At 40.5% G+C, this 21,678-nt stretch overlaps 1 long non-coding RNA gene across 1 annotated transcript in view; it reads right to left on the minus strand.

The window, feature by feature from the left end:
* Nucleotides 1-5,785: 5,785 nt before the first annotated feature.
* Nucleotides 5,786-21,678, minus strand: part of LOC140500239 (uncharacterized) — a 56,798-nt gene continuing 40,905 nt past the window's right edge. The window contains exon 3 of the long non-coding RNA XR_011965659.1: nucleotides 5,786-6,465. This is a non-coding gene — a long non-coding RNA (uncharacterized lncRNA). The remainder of the gene's footprint in view (nucleotides 6,466-21,678) is intronic.

Below are 21,678 nucleotides of genomic sequence, written 5' to 3' on the forward strand. Positions count from 1 at the left end.
CCCACAGGGAAGGATGAGAAAATGGACAACATTTTATATGGATGATATAGGCATGAGTGACCATCCAACTCAAAAAATGGGATCCCCAGACAATTTTAATTCTGACCTTTGGACCATTCACACAGCAAAATTAAAATACATAGCTGCCAGGTGTCCATTTGGGTGACCAGAAATGAATTCTCAATGAATTCACTATTGACTGTAGAGAGAGGATCCAAATCAGCCTGCTGATTGGAAGTGAAGATGATGAGAGAACAGTGCTGGAGGAAGGTCTAGGGATGGCACAGAAACAAGTGAAGTCATACCCACATAGTACCCACAGGGCACAGAGCAGGAGAAGTCTCTGGTGAACTCATACATTCAAAATGGCAATATTCATCCCAGAGCAGAGACCTGATGCCCTTCCCCCTGGATTCTACAGCCAGATCTTTATCTGAAAGATTCCTCAGAATTTTGGAGTGAAGCCAAGTGTGGGAGGGGCGTGTATAATGTAACTGATAACATTTATTCCCCTGGCCCTGCCCAGAGAATGTCACCACCTACTTTCTGTGAAGTGCCTTTTGTAAAGGGATTACTGTCATCCACCTTGAAGTAGCAGTTGGTCTTCAGACACCAACCTGTGGGCTGAAAATGTTGGCTCCTCTCAGAGGAAAGGAATGGGAGTGGGGGGAAGGTGCAAAATAGTAAAAGAAAGGGTTAGAGCCTACCAGGAGAGACAGGAGTAGATAAAATGATTGAATGCATGTGAAGTGCTTTGCAAAACTAGGTAAATGCCCACTGATACTATTGGTAGGGGTTTGGAAATAACAATTTTCTGTCTTTTGTAGCCTTTCTCCGAACTCTGGGCAAAGTATTTTTGAAGTCATTTTTCTTTATTTTTGAGAAAAGCTATAGATATATTTTAAATCCTATGAGTTTCTTTATTATGAAATTGTCATTCATCAGTAAACACAAATATTCCAACAGAGAACTACAAATAGAATTGTATATAAAAGATGCACATACTTTAAGGACTAGACCCCCATTGGCCAGTAGTTATTACATCTGATTATAAGATCTTTATCACAATAATTTCTTGTACATATTTTTCCTAGTTGGCTCATTCTACTCTAATTCTAACTGCACTGATTTTGCTTATCAATCAATAAATTTTGTAAATACCTACTATGCACCAGGTATCATGCTAAGTGCTTGTATAAATACTTTTCAGTGGTATATAATCAAAATTATCCACTTTGTTTTTTATGATCATGTCTATCCCTGGTTGGTTAAGCTCACAGATATGAAAGTTACCTCATTTTCTTGTCCTCTTACATTTTAAAGATATGACCTTTTATGTTTAGGTCATGTTCCTTTGTGAGGCAAGCATGTTATGTGATCTGAGTTGGTAGTCTAAACTGAATTTTTGCTAGCATCCTGTTTTCTCAATTTCATAATGAGGTCTTGCATGGGGGAAGGATGGAAGGGAAATGTTTTGGTTTCTCAGTTGGTTTTCCCCAAGCATTGGAGGAGAACAGGGTGGGATAGGGAAGGGCTGCCAAGACACATAGGGCTAGACTTGTAACGAAGGTGGAATAACTGAAGCTTTGCTACAGAGTACTGAGACTTGGGTGCATCCGGAGAGTGTTCTTCCTCTCTGTTAGCCCACCAGCCCCATGCTTTGTGGTCCTCTGCCAGCTGACAAAGGAAATCAGCTGTGATTGATTAATTGGATTTATTTTTGGTTTGATTATAGTAGTGGGCTCCTATCAGAAAAGGTAGCCCCAACAGCTAAGCTAGACTAACATAGATCATCTCTTAAGTCTAGGTTACCTATAGATTTAATAAATAAATAGAGAAGACTTTATCATTTAGTAGCAGACAATCTAGAAGAATAAAAAATCAGGCGGCCAATGCCTCCTTTCTCTGCCTCTGCTGTGACCGCCATCTTGTTGCTGCCATGTGTTGCCATCAGAGGAAGCCAGCCACCTCACTTCCAGATCCACCAACAGCATGAATCAAGAGAAATTAGCCAAATTTCAGACTCAGGCCCGGATAGGAGGCAAGGGCGCAACGCAAAGAAAGAAGAAGGTGGTATATTTAAAAAAAGAAGAAGAAAATCAGAAGATTATAAGGTATTCTAAAACCTAAATTTCCCCTTGTAGAAGAAAGCAGGGTTGACCAGAGGCTAAGTTCCCCTTCCTAGGCAAAGGTTAGCTAGATGATAAGCCACTTTTTTTATTAAGCTAGAGTCTGAGTTGAGTAATGGACTGTTCTAAGGAAGATGGGAGTAGGAGGTGACTACTAACCACTAACCACAAGTTCTTCTGTCTGATTTTTGGTTACAAAAGGTAGTAACCTGGAGGAAAGGACTTCTGGCATAGGATTAAGAAAGTCTAGAAGAAGCTAACTTCTCAGATGACCTGCCTTTTCCAATTAAATTATGTTCAAAACAGGTTTCTATAATTTTTCCAGTTCCTCTTTTTTTGTTACAAAAATTCATCTCTGTAAATCACTCCCTTGTCTCTGACCTCTGAGGAGTCAGGTGACCTGGCTTAATATGCAAAATACTAGCTCTGCAAATTAAATCATAGATGGCTCAGTAACTTTGTTCTCAGTTTCGTTTTTATTTCAGATAAAAGCCATTGCTTTATATGGCATGATCACCAAATCTCCCACTTCAAGCCCCAGGCTAGGAAACTACATAGGACCAAAAAAGTCCCATGGGACCTTGGGCAGGGCACTGAACTTACCTGGTTTCAGTTTGCAAACCCACAAAATGAGAGACTTGGACTGGTTGGCTTCTGAGATTTCTTTCCTCTCTTACCAACATTAGAGAAAAAGGCAAAGAGATTACTTTTGCAATGGTACCTTCATGAGTCTTTCAACTACTCCTTGCATTCCATGGTCACCAGTCCCCTTACCATCCTGGTCCTTCCCTTCTGCTCATGCTCCAGCTTGAAACTTGCTTTTCTAAAAGGTGGAATCTTAAAGTGGTCATAGTTCTCTACACGTAGGCTGACCTAGGCATAGTGTAGCAGAATCATCACCTCTCAGCTCCTGGACACTTTCCTCTCTTAATGAACACTAGGAGTTTGCTGGCATTTAGGGGATGTAATTTCATACTACTGACCCATCTTGAACTTGTGGGCCACCAAAACCCTCAAATCTTTTTTTTTTTATGTTCACATATTGCTTACGGCCCCTTCAGCTTTGCTCTGTCCTTGTCTAAAGAAGTCTTCATGTTTGTTTAAGAACTCTCACACCTAAGATACAGACACAAGCCTTTTCAAGGAAAATTACAATCCCATGATTGTAGATTTAGTCAAAGGTCATCTAGTTCAACCCCCCCATTTAACCTGAGAAGCATGAAAACTGATTTGCCCAATGCCACATAGGTATTAAGTTGAAGAAAACGAATTTAAAACTAAGTCCTTTGAATCCAGATTCAACAAAGGAAGAAGCTTCCATGCTGTTTATAAAGAAGACTAGCATTTCCAGAAGACACTGTGGCAGCCCTACATCTGAGCAGGCAACTACTCTCCCTTTGCACAACATCTCCCATCAGAACTTAGGGTAGAGTATGTGTATCCTGAAACTGAGGATCCGGCTTGAGATACTCATCTGCTTCACTCATCATGGGAAACTTTTGGAAGGATTTCAAAGTTCTCTTCTTCCTTGAAGAGGTTCACAAAAGTGAGTGGGATCCTGACCATGGAGGCACACCAGGAGGGACACCACAATCTGTCAGACCACAACTTTAGAGATGAAAGTTGGTAGATAAGAAGCAGTTTGGAAGGGTGTGGCTTGTGGTTCATGGCAACAGACTCAGTGAGTCGGTGCACTCAGTGAGAACAAAAGAGGGCTACATGCTGCAGCACCTGTTTATGAATTAACTGGCACAACTGACTATTTTAGTCCCCTCCTCCTGTGATGGGTTGAGATTCAGTTTAACTTCACCTTCAAAAACCACTCCCAGAGACACCATGGACTATGTAACTATTTCTTTAAAAGGCAATAGAATCTTGTACTTTTAATAGTTTGATTGGTTGGCTTTTTTTTTTTTTAATAAATGAATTCTCTATCTTTCTGTCTCTCTGTCTATCTCTGTCTGTCTCTGTCTCTGTCTGTCTCTGTCTCTTTCTCTCTGTCTCTGTCTCTCCTTCCCTCCCCCTTCTCCCCTTCTCCTTTCTTTCCCTCCCTTCCCCTTCTCTCTTCCCTCTCCCTTATATTTCTCTCTTTCTGTCTCTCCCTCTCTATCCCTGTCTTTCCCTCCTTCTCTTTCTCTTCTCTCCTCTCTCCCTCTCCTTTGTTTCTCTATCTGGGTCTTTGTCTCTGTGTGTCCCTGTCTTTCTCTCTGATTCTCTCTGTCCATCTCTCTCTCTCTCTCTCTCTCTCTCTCTCTCTCTCTCTCTCTCTCTCTCTCTCTCTCTCTCTCTTTCTCTCTCTTTCTCTTGCTTCCTCCCTCCCTCTCTCTCTCTCTCACACACACATGTACATGTGTACATACATGCACATACACATACATGCATATGCACATGCACATACAGTTAGGGAGCATGAAGAGAGTGGAAAGAGACTCTAATCTTAGATGCAGGGTTTACTGTGAAGGTTGGAGTGAGGAAGTATTTGAAATATCATATTTTATAATACAGATGAATAATGTTTTCCTTATTTTTATCATGTTTTTACTACCTAATTCAACTGTTCAACTATAACCTTCATGCTTGAGGGGCATGCATCTAGAAGAAATAAGAATGACCAGTATGTGGGGACTGAGCCAATGACGAACAAATTTAGATCATCAAAAGTGAGCAGTGGGGAACAGTGAGGGCTAATTGACAGTTACCTGCCTAGGATCTTATTATAAAAGGACTATGTAGGTATTGGTTGTATATTCATCTAATGAATTGATATCTCATTAAAGGGAGGCCCAGAGATATCTCTATCAAGCCAATATGGCAGGTTTCTGTTTGTTCCCCACCTGCCAAGTCTTCATCATCCCTAATTTCCACTACCAAACAATCTCATCCTCCCACACTAGGAGTTGCTTTCTGGCTCTTCCCAATTCTACTCACAGTTCTAATTAATTACAAACTCCTTTGCCACCATCTGGCATCTGTCTTACATGGTACCCCCAACTCTTCCCATCAAGAATTTTTGACAGTGGGTCTGGCTTAAACTGGACAATACAGAACATTGTGCTGAGGAAATTTTAAATGTATTTTAGAGGAAACCAAAGAATTATAGCCTGACAATTTATGACATAGAGGTTGAAGGTTACCCACTATACACAACTACCTCACCCCCCTCCCTGTTCAAATTTTCCTGAAAAGAAAAAACAAATACGGAGAATGCTATGGAAGATGTGGGATTTATGAGAAATCAGTTCCCCAATAGCTTCTGATGTTGCTCCCTTATCAGGACAATCCAGACATTCAAGGAGGACAGATGATACCAAGTGATGGTTAAGGAATGAATTATCTTTGAGACACACTTTTGTTATTATTCAGTTGTATCCAAGTCTTCATGACTCCATTTGAGGTTTTCTTGGCAAAGATACTGGAGTGGTTTGTCATTTTCTTCTCCAGCTCATTTTTACAGATGAAGAAACTGAGGTAAACAGGGTTAAGTGACTGGCTCAGGATCACACAGCTAGTAAGTGTCTGAGTTCAGATTTGAACTCACAAAAATAAGTCTTCCTGGCTTCAGTCCCAGCACTCTAACCACTGTACCACCTAGCTGCCCAGAGACATACTACATAAGGGCTACCACCAAGTAAAGCTGAGATGATTTGGTATCCAGATATCTGGGGTTGAATTCTGGCTCTGCTATTTACTTTGTACAGTTCAAGTGCCACTTCCTGCATGAAAGCTTTCCTGATCCCAACTGCCAGGCTCCCCCCTTGCATTTATTTTGCATTTGTTCTGCATATATTTATTTTGTGTAACAGTGACTACTCTGGCCCTCACTGCCTGAAGCAAAGGATATTACATTTTACCCCTCCCCCGGGTTCTTCCATACCCTTGAAAGGTTTAAAATATGTCTACTCTCTCTGCCACTGGCTCAAGTTCCCCCCACCCAATATGGCATTCTTCCAATTTTAGGAGTCCCCTGCTCCCTAGTTCCATTTAGCCACTTTTCAGTCAGACAACTTTTACACAGGAATATTTGCCTCAAAGCTATAGTAAGAATAAACATATAAAGATCATTGCCTCCAATACCTGGGTAAAACAAGATCTCCACTTTCATTACTTCAGTCTCTGGGGAGGAAACAGGGATTAGGTTGACAATTCAACTCATTTCCTATATAAACATAACCCCACCAAATTCCTAGTCCAAACTTTTCCTTGGGCTTGAGTCCCAGGCATCCTAACTTCTCAGGGCTTCCTGAATGAGATACTGGCAAAATCCAGACTTCAATTCTGTCCAAGGTCACTTTGATTCAGGTCCTGGTCCAGGGACTCCACCACCTAGTTCCTAGAACTGAAAAGAATAAATGAAATAGGTCAGACCAAACCAAAACTTCAAACTCATTTCTCCGGACTGCAGGGCATAAAAGGTGAAGGACTACCTTCCCCTCACCCAACTCAGTGCATAGTGCTTGTGCTGTGGTTGATTGGGACCTTCACCTTTCTGGATACAGATAGAAAAATCGAGAGATCAAGTAAATGAGCAATTGAACAAGACAGAAAGTGTGGAAAGAAGAAGGGGGAGACTAAGGGGAGAAAGAATAAGAGGGAGGGAGAGAGTAGGGGGAGGAGAGAGAAGGAGAGAGACTTGAATTTTTGCAGTCTGGTTGTAGGGGAATGAGGAATGTCTTCTAGGATATAGTCCCTGGTGTCTCCCACATTGAGTGTCTCCATGTTTGGTGATCTTGGCATGCACAAAGCAAAAGCCTGTTACAGTAGAATGCTTTTAAATTTGTACATATCCTCTCTTGCAATGGAACATAATCTCCTTGAGAGCAAGGGTTGTGGTTCTTTTTTTGTCTTTGTATCCCCAGCATGAAGCACAGTGTCTGTCACATAATAAGGGTTTAATTAATGCTTTTTGGTTAATCGATTAATTGTGTGAACTTCAGTAAGTCCTTAGACCTCAGGATAAACTGGTCCTCAGTTTCCTCATCTGTACAATAAGAATGTGTGGAAGATCAAAAGTTCTTAACCTTTTGGATCATGGCTTCCTAGGGCAGTCTGGGGAAGCATAGGGAACTCTTTCTTCAGAATGTTTCTAAATACATAAAATACATAAGATTATAATGGAAACCTATTATACTGAAACGGTTATTAAATTTAAAAAAAAAATAAGTGTACAAATCCCAAGTTAAGAATCCCTAAATGGGTGAGCTCTAAGGTCCCTTCCAATTCTAAATCTGGAGATTCATGGCCTCACTGACAACCTCTCCATTGCCTGTATCAATTATTCTTACCTACAGTGGAATGAGAGATATAGTTCCCTCTTAGCAGAAACTGGTCAGAATTCTGGAGAAAGATGGGAAAATGTGTCTTGGCCTATATAGATAATGAACTTAGACCTGGGGTTTGTTTGTTTTGTTTTTCGCTGGGGCCACAGCAATCTTCTGGAACAGTCACACAGCTGAGGTAAAGGTCACAGATGCTGGATATTCCAGTGACTGAGGAAGCACCCACCCTCCACCCCACCCCCCCGCCCAAGTCACAGGGTAAAAATGAGAAACTCCCTTCCTCTCCCCGCTTACATCAGGATAAAGAAGCGGTCGTACTGTGGAAAGTCCTGAACCCATAAAATTTATTTCCTGTCCACTGCCAAAGCACACCATCTATACTCTATTCCTTATTCCCCTCCCATCAGATCCTGGATTTGCCTCTGGGATCCTGGACTCTGAAAAGTGAATTTTCATCATATCTTACCTGACACCAAGCCTGCACACCACTTCCAGGTCATTTTCAAATAATGTCTCCCTGGACCCTCTTCCCCTAGTATCCTCACTCTATTATGACTCCATGTTATATGTTTTTGTCCCTCATTGGACAGGGGCAAGGACCACCTTGCTCATTTTTATTTGTATCTCAGTGAATTGCACAGTCCCTGGAATGTTGTAACAGCTTAATAATTTATCATTCAATTTATAACCCCAAGAAGCAAGTATAGGCTTTTCTGGAACTGGCCTGACATTAAAAGATGGGCAAGCAGATCTCCAGGGGGTAAGAGTCTCAAATGAAAGAGAAAGTTTCTTTGAGGCCACAGAAACTGGTAGGATTGGGGAGCAACCTATCCTAAATTTAGGCAAAAGAGAACTAGTGTCACAAAGTGCAAGATTTGGGGTCAAAAGTCTGGAGTTCCAAAACCGAAATCCTAGTCAAGTCTCTTAACTGCTCTCAGTTTCAGTTTTCTCATTTGGAAAATGAGGGGGTTGAGCTCGATGTCTCTAGGGTTCCTTAAAAGTCAACTACAATTTTGTGATCTTAAATGACAAAGTTCATAGCTGTCAATTAAGTATGATGAGAGTGACACCTAGTGGCAATATGTTGCCAAAAAGTCTCAGATCATTTTTATTCCTCTTCCTTTTGATGCTGAGACCTCCATCCCAGGTGAGACATTAGGATTTGCTTATGTGGCGGCTAAGTTCATTGTGATTACAGCTCTTCCTATAAATTTTAACAATTTTTTAATGGACACTGGGATTTTTAAAAGCAGAGAGAAACCTCTGCATTTTGGTAAGGAGCTGGGGGGCCAAAGTATCAGATATCTGATGGGCATTCATGAAACATATTCAACAAACAATTTTGATGCATCTACTATGTGTAAAAGTCTATGCTAGAAGATCACCCATTCCTCTTCATTCCTCTAGTCTGTTAGAGATCCTTGGGCAGAGATATTGGTAGGACCTACCACCCCAAAGAGTAGGGTCTCCAGAGACTGACAGGTCAGGGGGCTAAGATCCCAACTCCACAACAGCTGATATTTATATAAATAGTGCCTTGCCTTTTGCAAACCAATTTTTATACATCATCCTGTGCGAGCTTAAAGAGAACTCTGTGAAAATGGTACGACTACTATTATTCCCATTTTACAGAAGAAATTAAGACTGAGCAATTTTACATAATCTGCCTCGTTTCCCACATCTGGAAGGTGTCAGAGGTAAAATCTGAGTCAAGTCAATAAGTATTTATTAATATGTATGATGTATACCAGGCACAGCGTAAAGCACCGGGAAAAAATGAAAAAGCAAAAACAGTCCCTGAATTCAAGCTACTCACTGTCTGCTGGGGGAGACAACATGCAAACAGCTATGTACAAATAAGGAGAAATCCAGGAGAAATTGGGTTCAAAACTGGGTGTTCCTGATTTCCAATCTAATGCTTTACAATATTCTATTGTTTTCAGTTATTTCAGTCATGTCTGAATCTTCATGTTCCCATTTGCGGTTTTCTTGGCAAATATACTGGAGTGGTTTGCCATTTCCTTCTCCAGCTCATTTTACAGATGAGAAAACTGAGGCAAACAGGATTTAAGTAACTTGCCCAGGGTCACATCTGAGGGCAGATTTGAACTCAGGTCTTCCTGACTCCAGGCCTGGTGCTCTATCTATTACACCAGGTAGCTGCCTGTATTACAAATGTTATCTCATTTAATCCTCACTGCCACCTTGGAAGGGAGGTGCTATTATTATCCACCTTTTACATGTAAGGAAACTGAGGCAAACAGAAGTTAAATGACTTCTCCAGGGTCACAGAACTAGTGTCTGAAGGCTTGATTTGAACTCAGGAAGACCAAGCTGCCTCAGGGTTCCTATCCCTGTTCTGCTACTGGCTTTAGGGGAGACCTTGAGTGATTATCTTTCCCTTTATGGGCCACAGTCCCTCCTGGGGATGATAGGATTGAACCAAGGTAATTGATGGTTCACTCTTGGATTTGACATTTTAGGATTCTAAAAGGTCAGAGAAGCAGGCTGGGGCCAGACTGGCGAAGAAGGAACCTTAAAAGCTAGTTTGAAGAGTTTGGACATGGGAAAGTATTATTGAGGAGAGAAATGAATTTTCACCATATCTTGCCTGACACCAAGCCTGCACACCACTTCCAGGTCATTTTCAAATAATATCTCCCTGGACCCCCTACCCCTAGTATTCTCACTCTGTTATAACTCTATGTTACATGTTTTTGTCCCCCATTGGACAGGGGCAAGGACCACCTTGCTCATTTTTATTTGTATCTCAGTGAATTGCACAGTCCCTGGAATGTTGTAATGGCTTAATAATTGTTTTATCATTCAATTTATAACCCCAAGAAGCAAGTATAGGCTTTTCTGGAACTGGCCTGACATTAAAAGATGGGCAAGCAGATCTCCAGGGGGTAAGAGTCTCAAATGAAAGAGAAAGTTTCCTTGAGGCCACAGAAACTGGTAGGATTGGGGAGTGACCTATCCTAAATTTAGGCAAAAGAGAACTAGTGTCACAAAGTGCAAGATTTGTGGTCAGAACAAAACAACCCAGATGTTCTTACTTCCTGGTGCTTTTCACATTTATCCCTCTCCAGTCTCTACATTGCCTCTCCAGTCACATCAGCCATTTTATAGTTCCAAGGCCTTGGATTCCTCCTCCAGACAGCTCTGACTATTTCTTGTCCTTGTGAATACCATGCCCCTAATACTGAGGTTTTAGTTCCAGATCCAGCCAGTTGCATTGAAGAAACCCTGACCTCAGGGTTCCATATCAATATCTTTCTTACTTCTGTACTCTGCCTTAGATCCCTGCCTCCAGTCCCTGAAACTGAATTTATCAGGAGGACCCAATCCCTGGACCTCTGTAAGAAGACAGTGGCAGCAGTCCTCCTCCCCAGGTCCACACTGAGCTGCCACCATAGCACCCACAGAGGCTGTCCTGCAGCACACAGACTGCTAGGTCAGCAAATAAATCATAGTTACACAGGCCTTAGTTAGGTTTAATAAGGTTCACATAATTCAGCAAGGTTTAGAAGGTAAGTCTGGTTTCCATTCTCAGCTATCCCCTTGCTTCACATCCACCTGAGTGAAGTAAGGATATTGTGAAGACTTTTCATAATAAAATATGGGGAACATTGTATTTTCTAAATAAAATTTCTTTTCCATAAGGCCTCTCTGGATGCCTGATTTCCAGGAATCCAGCGCTTGTGGGCAGTTAAGGCCCTTTCACTCCCTTCTCTCTGTGATAGTGCTACCTGAGCACTGGTATTTTGCCAAATAAGGACATAATGTACTGTAGCTGGAACTTGGAAGTTAATCAAATCTCTCTTTGTTTGATACTATTGCCACATCAACTAAGCTCCCTCTTCTTCCCCTTCCTTCCTTTTTACTTTAGTTATAGAATAGCCACATTAGCAGTTAGTATTAGATAAGGAAGTGTGTTAGGATAGGTGGATCCTGGGTACCTGATTTCTCAGGTCTTGTCTTGTTTTTCACACTTAGATTGTAAGCCTGCCTCCCAGTCATTGGAGAGCAGGGATAGTGAGGGGGATGGGATTCTCTGTGTTAGGATATATGATGGTGCATTATCCTCTGTAAGATGCCTCCTTCCGTTAGCCCTGTCCTGGTGGAGGGATGCCCCTTTCTCACAAGAACTGAATAAAACGCTTTCTGTTCCTACCTTGAAAAGCCTCTTAATTTATTTAAAATTTTGGGTGAGGATCTTGTAACCCACAAACACCTCTGTCTCTGTCTCTGTCTCTCTCTGTCTCCCTCTGTCTCTCTGTCTGTGTGTGTGTGTCTATCTGTCTGTCCTTCTCTCAGGCCCCTGGTCCTGATAGAGAAATGTCTTTTCTGGCTGGCATAATTCTGAGCTTTGATCAGAAAACATTATTTTGGATATTCCAGTATATGACCTCATTGCTGTATGCCTGTGAAACCTGCACAGTCTACCAGTGCCATGCTAGGAAACTGAATCACTTCCATTTGAATTGTCTTAGGAAGATTCTGAAGATCACCTGGCAGGATAAGGTACCAGACACTGAGGTTCTTACTTAAACTAAACTACCAAGCATTCAAACTCTGCTTCAGGGAGCACAACCCTGATAGGTTGGTCACCTTGTTCAAATGCAAAATATATGCTTGCCAAAAAGATTAATTTATGGAGAACTCATACAAGGCAAGTGTTCACATGGAAGTCAGAAGAAGAAATACAAGGACACTCTCAAGGCCTCTTTTAAGAAGTTTGGAATTATGTGACATGGGAGACACTGACACAGGACTGCTCAGAATGGCATGCTCCCATCAGAGAAGGCACTGTAGTCTATGAGCAAAGCAGAATTGAAGTAGCTCAAAAGAAACAAGAGATGTGCAAATTTAGAGAATCCACCCTAAATGTTTCACACGGACTATCTGTGCCCAATCTGTGGTAGAGCATTCCGAGCTCATATCGATCTGATCAGTCATAGTCAGACGCATTGAAACTTGACTCTAGCATAGTGATGTCATTTTAGTCTTCCGAGAAAGAAGGACAACAATCAACCATATGTACAGGTTGTTTCCCAATAGAATGGCAGCTTGAGATCAGTGATCATTTCAAAACTTGTGTCTTTCTATCCTCAGCTCCTATAGAAAGTACTTATTAATTTGTTGCTAAAGGGCTAGGGACTGAGAGATCTAATCACCTAAAACACTGATGGGATTAAAGAGGTTAGGAGTACTGAAAGGATTGGAGAGGCTGAGGTTCTGAGACTGGGGAGGTAGCAGACATTTTACATGTCAACTATCAAGTTAATCTATGTGACCCATCTACGCTGTCACTGATAATCCATCTTCACCCTGCAGCCACAGGAAAATATAGCCCTTGGACGATGTGAGGAAGAGAGTAAGGAGAGCACTTTGAGAGGAGAGATGGGAGAAACCTAGTACAGTACAGGAACAAGAAGGCCAGGGCCTGAGTCTATTGGAAAAGAACAAAGTATGATTGAGGTCCCGAGGACCAAGAACCATCTCCAGGGTTTAACAGTTGATCACATTCAGTTACACAAGAGAAGAATATTGGAGGTTTTAGTATTTGAGCACTTGAGTTCCTCTTTGAGTTTTCTGGGTCTTCTTAGCTCTTCAAAGTCAACACAACCCGGTCTCCTCTTCTCTTATCTGTGGGGACTTCACCCACTCTCCTTCCTTTGAGAGGAAACACAGGTGTACAAAGGTGATAGTAATAGTCCCCTGAGAAAACAAACTGTCACACGGGGGGAATAAAGTATTTGTTTCTATCTCGATCTCTTTTTGCTTCACATGAGAAAGAGCTTTTTCTAACATATCCTTTATCCTTTCCAATGTGCCTAACTCTATGGCCACCACCCTGGCTGGTTCTTGTCACAATCCTTGACACCCCCATCCATGTCCCAGACCCTAATCTCCTGTGTCCCTGTCACAATTATTAATACTCCCTTCTCCTGTTCATGTGACCCTCTCGGGTATGATGGAGATCATCAGTCCTGCAGGTTCCCTTCTCTCCTCTTTCCTAATCCCCTTCCTCCATCTCTTTCCAAAGCTACTTTGGCCTTGAGTACGAAGGTTTTGCTTTTGCTTCTAGCTCTCAGGAAGTCACAGGCACATCCTAAAAACTGAAGAATGAGTCTAAGGAAATTCTGTTTCCTCCACCTCCCAGTGACCCAGGCACTTCTCTCCTCCCTTTCCTAGGTTTCCCCTCATTTCCCCTTTTCTGTTTATGTGGCCTTAAATTATTCTTAGCTCCAGCAAGGCAATTAGTCATGTGAAAGAACATTTATTAATCTTCAATTGTGTGCCAGCTACTGTGCTAAGGACTGGGAAGAGAAAGAAAAACAAACAAAAACATAAAAAACCCAGTCCCTGCTCTCAAGGTTCTCACAGGCTAACAGGAGGAACAACATGCAAACAACTATGGACAAACAAGATACGTGCAGGATAAACTTGGGGTGGTCTCAAAGGAAAGGCTCTGAGACTAAGGAAGCTGAAGATGGGATGTTAGCTAAGTCTTGAGGAAAACCAAGAGGAACAGATAGGAAGGGAGAACATTTCAGGCATGAGGGCTAGTCAGTAAAAATACCTAGAGTTGGGAGATGGTGTGTTATGATTAAAGAATAGCAAGAGGGCACCATTGGATCACACAGTAGGTAGTGATGGTACAAGTGTAAAATGTAAGAAGAGTGGAAAGGTTAGGGACAGGCCAGGTTGTTGTTAAAAGACAGAGGATTTTTAATTTGTTCCTAGATGTAACAGGCAACTATTGGAGTTTAATGAAAAGTGGATTCATGCATTTAAGAAGATCAGTTTGGTAGATAAGTGAAGGATAGACAGAGGGGAGAAGAGATCTGGAGCAGAGAGACCAACCAGCAGAGAAGTGGAACAGTCCAAGCATGAGGTGATGAGGGCCAGTGTCAGAAGATAGAAAAGGCTATATGTACAAGAGAAGGTAGAATTAACAGAAATTCACCACTGATTTGAAATGTGGAGTGAGAGTGAGAGTCAAGGATGATACCCAAGTTGTACACTTTGGTGACTGGAAAGATAGTGGTGCCCTCAACAGAAATAGGGAACTTAGGAAAAGGGGATCAGAGCTTTTTAAATCAAAAATATAGTCAACAGAGATTGGCTGGAAAACATTAGTGTTCAGAGAAAATTAGAGATTTGAAACAGAAACCAAGCTCCCTTGAGAAGTAGATGCAAACATTTGAACTGAGAGAGCTCATCAGAAAGGGAATTGACTAGTGAGTTACAAATCAAGATGTCCATGTTATAAATATACAGAAACAACTAGCAACAAATACTAACCCTAATCCTAATACAAGAGAACTGTTAAAAGATGCTCAAAAGAAAACTGCTACATGAAACAGTCTCTGAAGAATGGTAAAGCAAGTTTGTTTCTCAATGCTAAGAGCGCCTGGAAAGTCTGTGGTTTGATTAAAATAGGCACTGTAAAAAGAAGTCAAATAACTTTGCCAAGAACTGAGGAGAGTATCAGTTTAGACAAAAGGAAAGGGATGAACCCAGAGGTTGTGCCATTTCTGTCTAAAACCTCATTTATAGCAATCACTTGGGAAAAGACAAAAGCCATAAAATTTAGAAACACTGATATCCTGTACTGATTATAACATGTAAATAGTGATTATAATAACTAGCTATATGAGCAAGTTTATATTCAGATGTAGAAAGATCAGTGGGTCACAAAAAATTAGCTAACAAGTCTATAACTAGGCTAAATGATATTACAGGAAAAGTGGTCACATATGCTGCTCATTTTTGAACTATGTATAATATTGCTTTGTTCTTTTTAAACAGTAGGGAAGTAACTCATAGAGTGGAAGAGACTAAAGATTAGTGGTAAGGAAGACTGCAGGATCTATTTATTGGAGAAGATAAGAGTAGATTGGATCAAGGTGTTTGCAGAAAGGCTGCCATGATGAGCACAGTAATGTATTGATCAGAGGCTAGAGGAAAGGAAAAGAGAATAGAAAAGATGGTGGTGATGTCAAGGAGTTTTGAAAAGTAGAGGAAGAAAGGAGAGGGAGTTCCTGATGAATGGTCTCCATTTTCTCACTAAAGTATGAGATGCGCAGGTGTAGGGGATAGTGTCTGAATAGAAATCAGGAAAACCTGGTTACAAATGCTACTTCTACAACTTACTAGTTGGGTGACAATGGACAACTTAATTCAGTTTACTCAACTATAGAATGGACATTAAAATACTTCTAGTACTTACCTCACATACTTATTGCAAAGATCAAATGAGATCAATTGTGAAAAATGTTTTCTACATGTTAAGGGCACTATATAAATATTAAGTCTTAATATATATATACATATATATATACATATATATATAAAACCTTACAGATGTCTGATATCTATTTATTACAACTCTTGGGTTCCCTCCATGAACTGGATGCAACAGGACTATGCCCACAATCAGAGTAAAATCCCTGGCATAAAATCTGCTCTCTCTTTTAGTGAACTTCTCATTCATTCACTTAAAAAGCATTTACCAAATTATGGGAGAATTTGAACCAGATCTGCTGACTAGGGTCAAAAAAAAATCCCTGAAGCTACTGGGCCAGTTCATCTGAATTTTTTCAGTTGTTGTTAAAGGTTTATATATTATAACACTCTACTTGGTAGTTCTTCACTAGCTGGGCATTCCATAGCACATCTATTGTTGTTATCAATGAAATCATGAGGATGTCTGTAATTGATGTTGCAGTTCATAAACTGGGCAGTCCCAAGGGTCTCCTTAATGGTTCCAGGGTGTCTCTTGCCAGAGACTGGTACCTCATTTCTTGAACAATGTATAAGCCACACTGGAGGTAGGTTTAATTTTTATGCTTTTTTCTGTCCCTGGGAATTTTTTTTAGGGATTGGATGATCAAGGTTGAGTTGGAAAGCACAATATTAATTGGGGCCTGTCTAGTCTTTATATAATTAAATCAATCAGATGGTCTCAAAGTTGTCAACTTGTCTGTGTCTCCCTCCAAACAATCTTTGTTCTAATCTATGCATTTCTTAAACCATAAGGCATGTTTTAATCCAAAGGTTAAGTCCACAGGATTTCCTCTTACATTACATTGTGTAGGGTGGAAGTGTGGTATTATAGGGTGGGCATGATTCAGACTGGAACAAAATGAGATACTCATAGACCACCTAATCATTGAAAAAAGGTTTATTCAGCCATAGTAAGGAAAGAACATTTAGCAAGGATAGGACCTTAATTCAGTCAAGCCTTCCTCTCTGTTGGCTCATCTGGGAAGCAACTGTTGCCTCTTCACGAACTGGTTTTTGTACTTGGGATATCACGAAGCAACATCAATGATCTGAGCCTTAGCTCATTGGATCAATTAAGTATCAAGGTTGTTTTCAATATCTTTTAAGAAAAACTAGCCTAACCTGCATCAGGTAAGGCCTTTGGAGAAGTTAGCTTGACCTAAGTGGCAGGGTCTTTTGGAAATATGGTTCCTACCACATGTGGTCTCCAGTTAACCAGTTCTCCCAACCAAATCTAGTCAGTTTCCAAATCTCTCCCAGTCAAGTTATACCTATTTGAGGCAGTTTCCTGACCACCACCACCCCATCCTACTTCTAGCCTCCTTGTTATAATTTTGCATGAGCTGATTTTTTAGGGGCAAGAGTCTTTGGAGTCAGAAGACCTGGGTTCAAATGCTGCTTCTGTTATTTATTACTTCTGTGACTTAAACAATTCACTTAACCATTCTGAGTCTCAGATTCCTCATCTCAAAGGATTAGATTAGATGACCTCTAAGGTCCCTTAAACTTTGAATCTATGAGCCTATGAGCTTCCCTGGTTGAAAAACCTCATCTTGGAGACAGATAATTTCCTTTTCTTTAATTAACCCCTGAAAGTACATGCTGATAAGCCAGAAATTTATGTAAAGTTACCACATCCTGTAAGGCACTTTCTTCCCTGGAACCCATTCTCTCCAGAAAGCCAAAATGTACCATACCATTAGAGACTGGAAAACAGTCCATTTTCTTTTAGAATCTGGACATTTGGATTTAATACCACAAATATTGCCTATCTAAACCATTAAATAATCTCCAAAGTATTTCAATTCCTTCCAAGGTGTCATCTCCCATCAATGCCCAGTTTTTAATAAAATTATCCACCTAGTGGTCTGAACCAAAAGCACTGATCAGGATCCATTCCTAGAAAACTTGGGATCTGTGCATGTACTCTGGTCTGGCCTAGTCCAATCCCGGCTCTACCAAAAGGTTAATCCCAGAACCCAGGTTCCCTCTATCACAGTCTCTCTCTGTCTTCTCCTGGACAGGATTGGGGTCATAGAATAAGATGAAGATAAGGACCTAAATCATTAAGTTTTATGGGCCCACATTAGCTGAAGGAAGGACACATAGCACTAGGCACTCTACCTCCCTGAAGAGAGATCCGGCAAGATCCTTTATAATCTCTCTGTCCTTCCCACCATGACACAGTTTTGTCAAATCCTCTTCTCAAAACCCTTTCCTAATTCCCTCATAACCAGCACAAAGGCTACTTTTAACTTTTGTTCTTTTTCCCAGGCATGTTTGCTATTCCATAATTTCTTCAAGGGAGATAGCTAGTGTCTGTACACTAAGCTGGCCAACAAGACCCTGGTACCCAAATTGGGGATTTGATTGAAGCAGTCTGTCTTGATTGACACTCTGGCTCCAACCCATTTTCCTAAGCCAATTTCACATTACTATTTCTCTTACATTTGACATTCCAACCAAAGTGACCCCCTCACTATTCCCTTGCATACAATATTGCATGTTCCACCTCTGGATCTTTGCAGAGATTCAACCACCTCTTTAAGGAAGCCCTTTCATGATGCCCCACCATTTCCAGTTGTTAACACACTCCATGCTAACATCTGGAAATTACTTCATATTTGTCTGTACAAGTTTCATATTCATTTCTGTAGATAGATCTAAGGTACTTGAGGACAAGAACTATGTCATTTTTGTCTTCATATACCCATAATTTAGCACAGTTCCTGGCACATAATAGGTACTTCTACTTGTTGAATCAAAATCAGTTTAATTAGATTGGATTGGATTGAGCCCGATCAGATTCTTTGTCATTTCTCGGTGACATTGGCTGTAAGAGGTAAAAGAAAGGGAAGAATCAAAGTTCATTAGCAGAGATAGGCAGATTGTTATAGAAACTGTGCTGCATTTTGCTCATCCACTCAACTCAATCCTAGGGCTGAGCCATCCCGATTGGTGGAAGAATACATGAGTGAGTTATAACTCTTCTCAACTTACCATATCTACCCAATCCCAAACCATACTTAATATCCCATCAAGAAATCCACAGGATTCGAGGGCTACCTCTTCCTTCAATGTGACTTTAATATTTACTGTCACCCCAACTGTTTTCCACCCCTTGTTCTGGAAACATCAAATCACTATTATCATTGATAGTGTAAAGAGGGTGACAGGCTACAGCCCTATGGCTACACTCACAATTCCTGTGACTACCTTGACCAAAGCTCACTTCCCTGCCACAACTTCCTTATGTGTAAGCTGCTTTAAGAGAGACTAACTCATAGTAGGCACTCAGAAAATATGTATTGATTGATTATTTCTCCCAGAAATTGGTACAGCCTGAAATATAAATAGCTTCCAATTTGGATGACACATCCTGAGTGTTATTGGTCACTGAGGTTATCAGTTACTGTGTTAGATGGGTTAAGTACTACACCCAAAGATTTCAGATGGATGACTACCTAAAGCATGGATTCTTCATCTTTTTCAGCCATAGGCCCCTTTGAAAGTTTGGTGAAACCTACAGATCCCTTCTGAGAAAAAAAAATTTAATATTCATAGCTGAAACAAATGATAAAATTTTGTTTACAAGTTAGTAAGAAAAAATAGATGGAATTTTGTTCCCATCCAATTTTATGGATCCCCTGAAATCTGTCCTGCATTTAGCTTACTTGTATATAGCTGTTTGCATGTTGTCTTCTCCAGTAGACTATGAACCTCTGGAGAGCAGGGATTGTATATACCTTTTCTCTGTGTCCTCAGCACTAAACACAGTGCCTGGGATATGGTAGGTATTTAAGAAGTGTTTGTTGACTATCTACATATCCCTGGGGATCCATGGACCTCAGATTAAGAAACTAACCTAACCTTGAAAGAAGTTTCTATCATAAAGCCTCAGGGCTCTGTCTTTGGTACTGTATTATTGGGCATTTTTATTAGGAATTTGGCTAAAAGAGTAATCAGGATGCTTATCAAATTTAATAATGATGCAAAGCTAGGTGGGAGAGATACCATGTTGTGTGATAGAATCAGGATTCAAAAATACCTAAAAAGGTTGGAATGAAATAGTATGATGAAATTTCATATAGATGTTTGTAATGTCCTGTACCTGGATTCAAAAGATTACTTGGAATCAAAAGATTACACTGACAGTAAATTCATCAATTTGAAAAGGCTACAAGCCAAGACTAAAGTGGAAGGAATGTTAGTGCATGATTTTCTGTTTGCAGATGACTGTGTACTCAATGTAGCCTCTGAAGCTGAGATACAGCAAAGTATGAATTGATTCTCTGCTGTTTGTGTTAATTTTGGCCTAACAATTAACACCAAGAAAATGCAGGTGCTGCATCAGTCACCATGACACCATCCATACATGAAACCATTGGTTACAAAAAAACGGTGAAGTTTTGAACGCTGTGGATAAGTTCAGTTACCTTGGCAGTATACTTTCAAGGGATGTACACATTGATAATGAGGTTGACACACACATTGCCAGAGCTAGCTTAGTGTTTGGGAAACTTCAGAGGAAAGGATGGGAGAGAAGAGGTATTAGAATGACTACCAAACTGAAGGTCTACAGAGCCATTGTGCTGACTTCATTGTTGTATGCCTGTGAAACCTAGGCAGTATACCAGCACCATGCCAGGAAATTGAATTGCCTCCATTTGAACTCTCTTAGGGAGGTTCAGAAGATCACCTGGAAGGATAAGATATGAGACAATGAGGTCCTTTCTCAAACTAAACTGCCAAACATTCTAATTTTACTGCAGAGAGCACAATTCTGATGGACTTGCCATTTATTCAAAGACAATTTTAAGGAGAACTCACTCAGAAAAAATGCTCACATAGTGGTCAGAAAAAATTATAAAAGGACACTCTCAAGGTCTCTTTTGAGAACTTTGAAATTGATCATGTGACATGGGAGACACTGGCACAGGACTGCTCAGGATGGCATGCTCTCATCAGAGAAGCTGCTGTGCTCTATGAACAAAACAGAATTGAAAAGCTCAAAAGAAACAGAAGATACACAAGTTTAGAGAATCTACCCCAAATGTTCACATGGGCTGTTTATGTCTGACCTGTGGTAGAGCATTCCAAGCTCATGTTGGACTGATCAGCCACAGTCAGACACGTTGTAACTTGATTATAACAGTGATGTCATTTTGTTACTCATCAAGAATGAAAGACAACTGTATAGATGTTTGTAAAATCTTGTACTTGGGTCCAAAAGATCAACTCCGTTTTTCTGTCACGTTTTGAGTTCTGAGTTGTCTCCCTTTTTCCCTCCCAACCCCCATCAGAAAAGACCAATATTTCACATAGATACACATGTGGAACCATAACAATACGTACTTTCATATATCAGTTCTTTCTCTGAAGATGAGAAGCATCTTTCTTCATAAGTCCTTTGTAGTTGGTTTGAATGATCATACTAATCAGTATAGTTTAGTCATTCATTGCTTCAAACAATGTTGCTTTTACAATGTTCTCTTGCTTCTGCTCATTTCACTCTGTTATTTCATGCAAGTCTTTGATGTTTTTCTCAAACCAAGCTGCTTGTCATTTCTTACTCCACAGTAATATTCCAAAAATCAACTGTATTAACACAGGATGATAGAAACATGTTTAGACAGTCATTTAGGTTAAAAAAATGGAATCTGGTTGGGGAAGAGTACTAACTACACATAGTGGAGATCCAGAAATTCATATGTAACCCTCTTCTGTTCTTTGTATAGGGAAATGTTCATTTGTTGATGTTTGTCAAGTTGCTTAGGGGAAAAAAAGGAAATGTTTTAAAAGAGAAAAGATCTGAGGGTTCTAGTGACTGCAAACTCAACAGAAGTGAGCAAGGTGATGAGACAACCAAAAAAGTTAACTCTTAAAACTGTATTAATAGAAGCTCAGGGTCTAGAATGGGAGAAATTCTGTTTCCACTCTGGTCTGATCACTTCTGGAATATAGTGTTAAATGCT

The sequence above is a fragment of the Notamacropus eugenii genome, chromosome 4 (assembly GCF_028372415.1).
Source record: "Notamacropus eugenii isolate mMacEug1 chromosome 4, mMacEug1.pri_v2, whole genome shotgun sequence".
Taxonomy (NCBI): Eukaryota; Metazoa; Chordata; class Mammalia; order Diprotodontia; family Macropodidae; genus Notamacropus; species Notamacropus eugenii.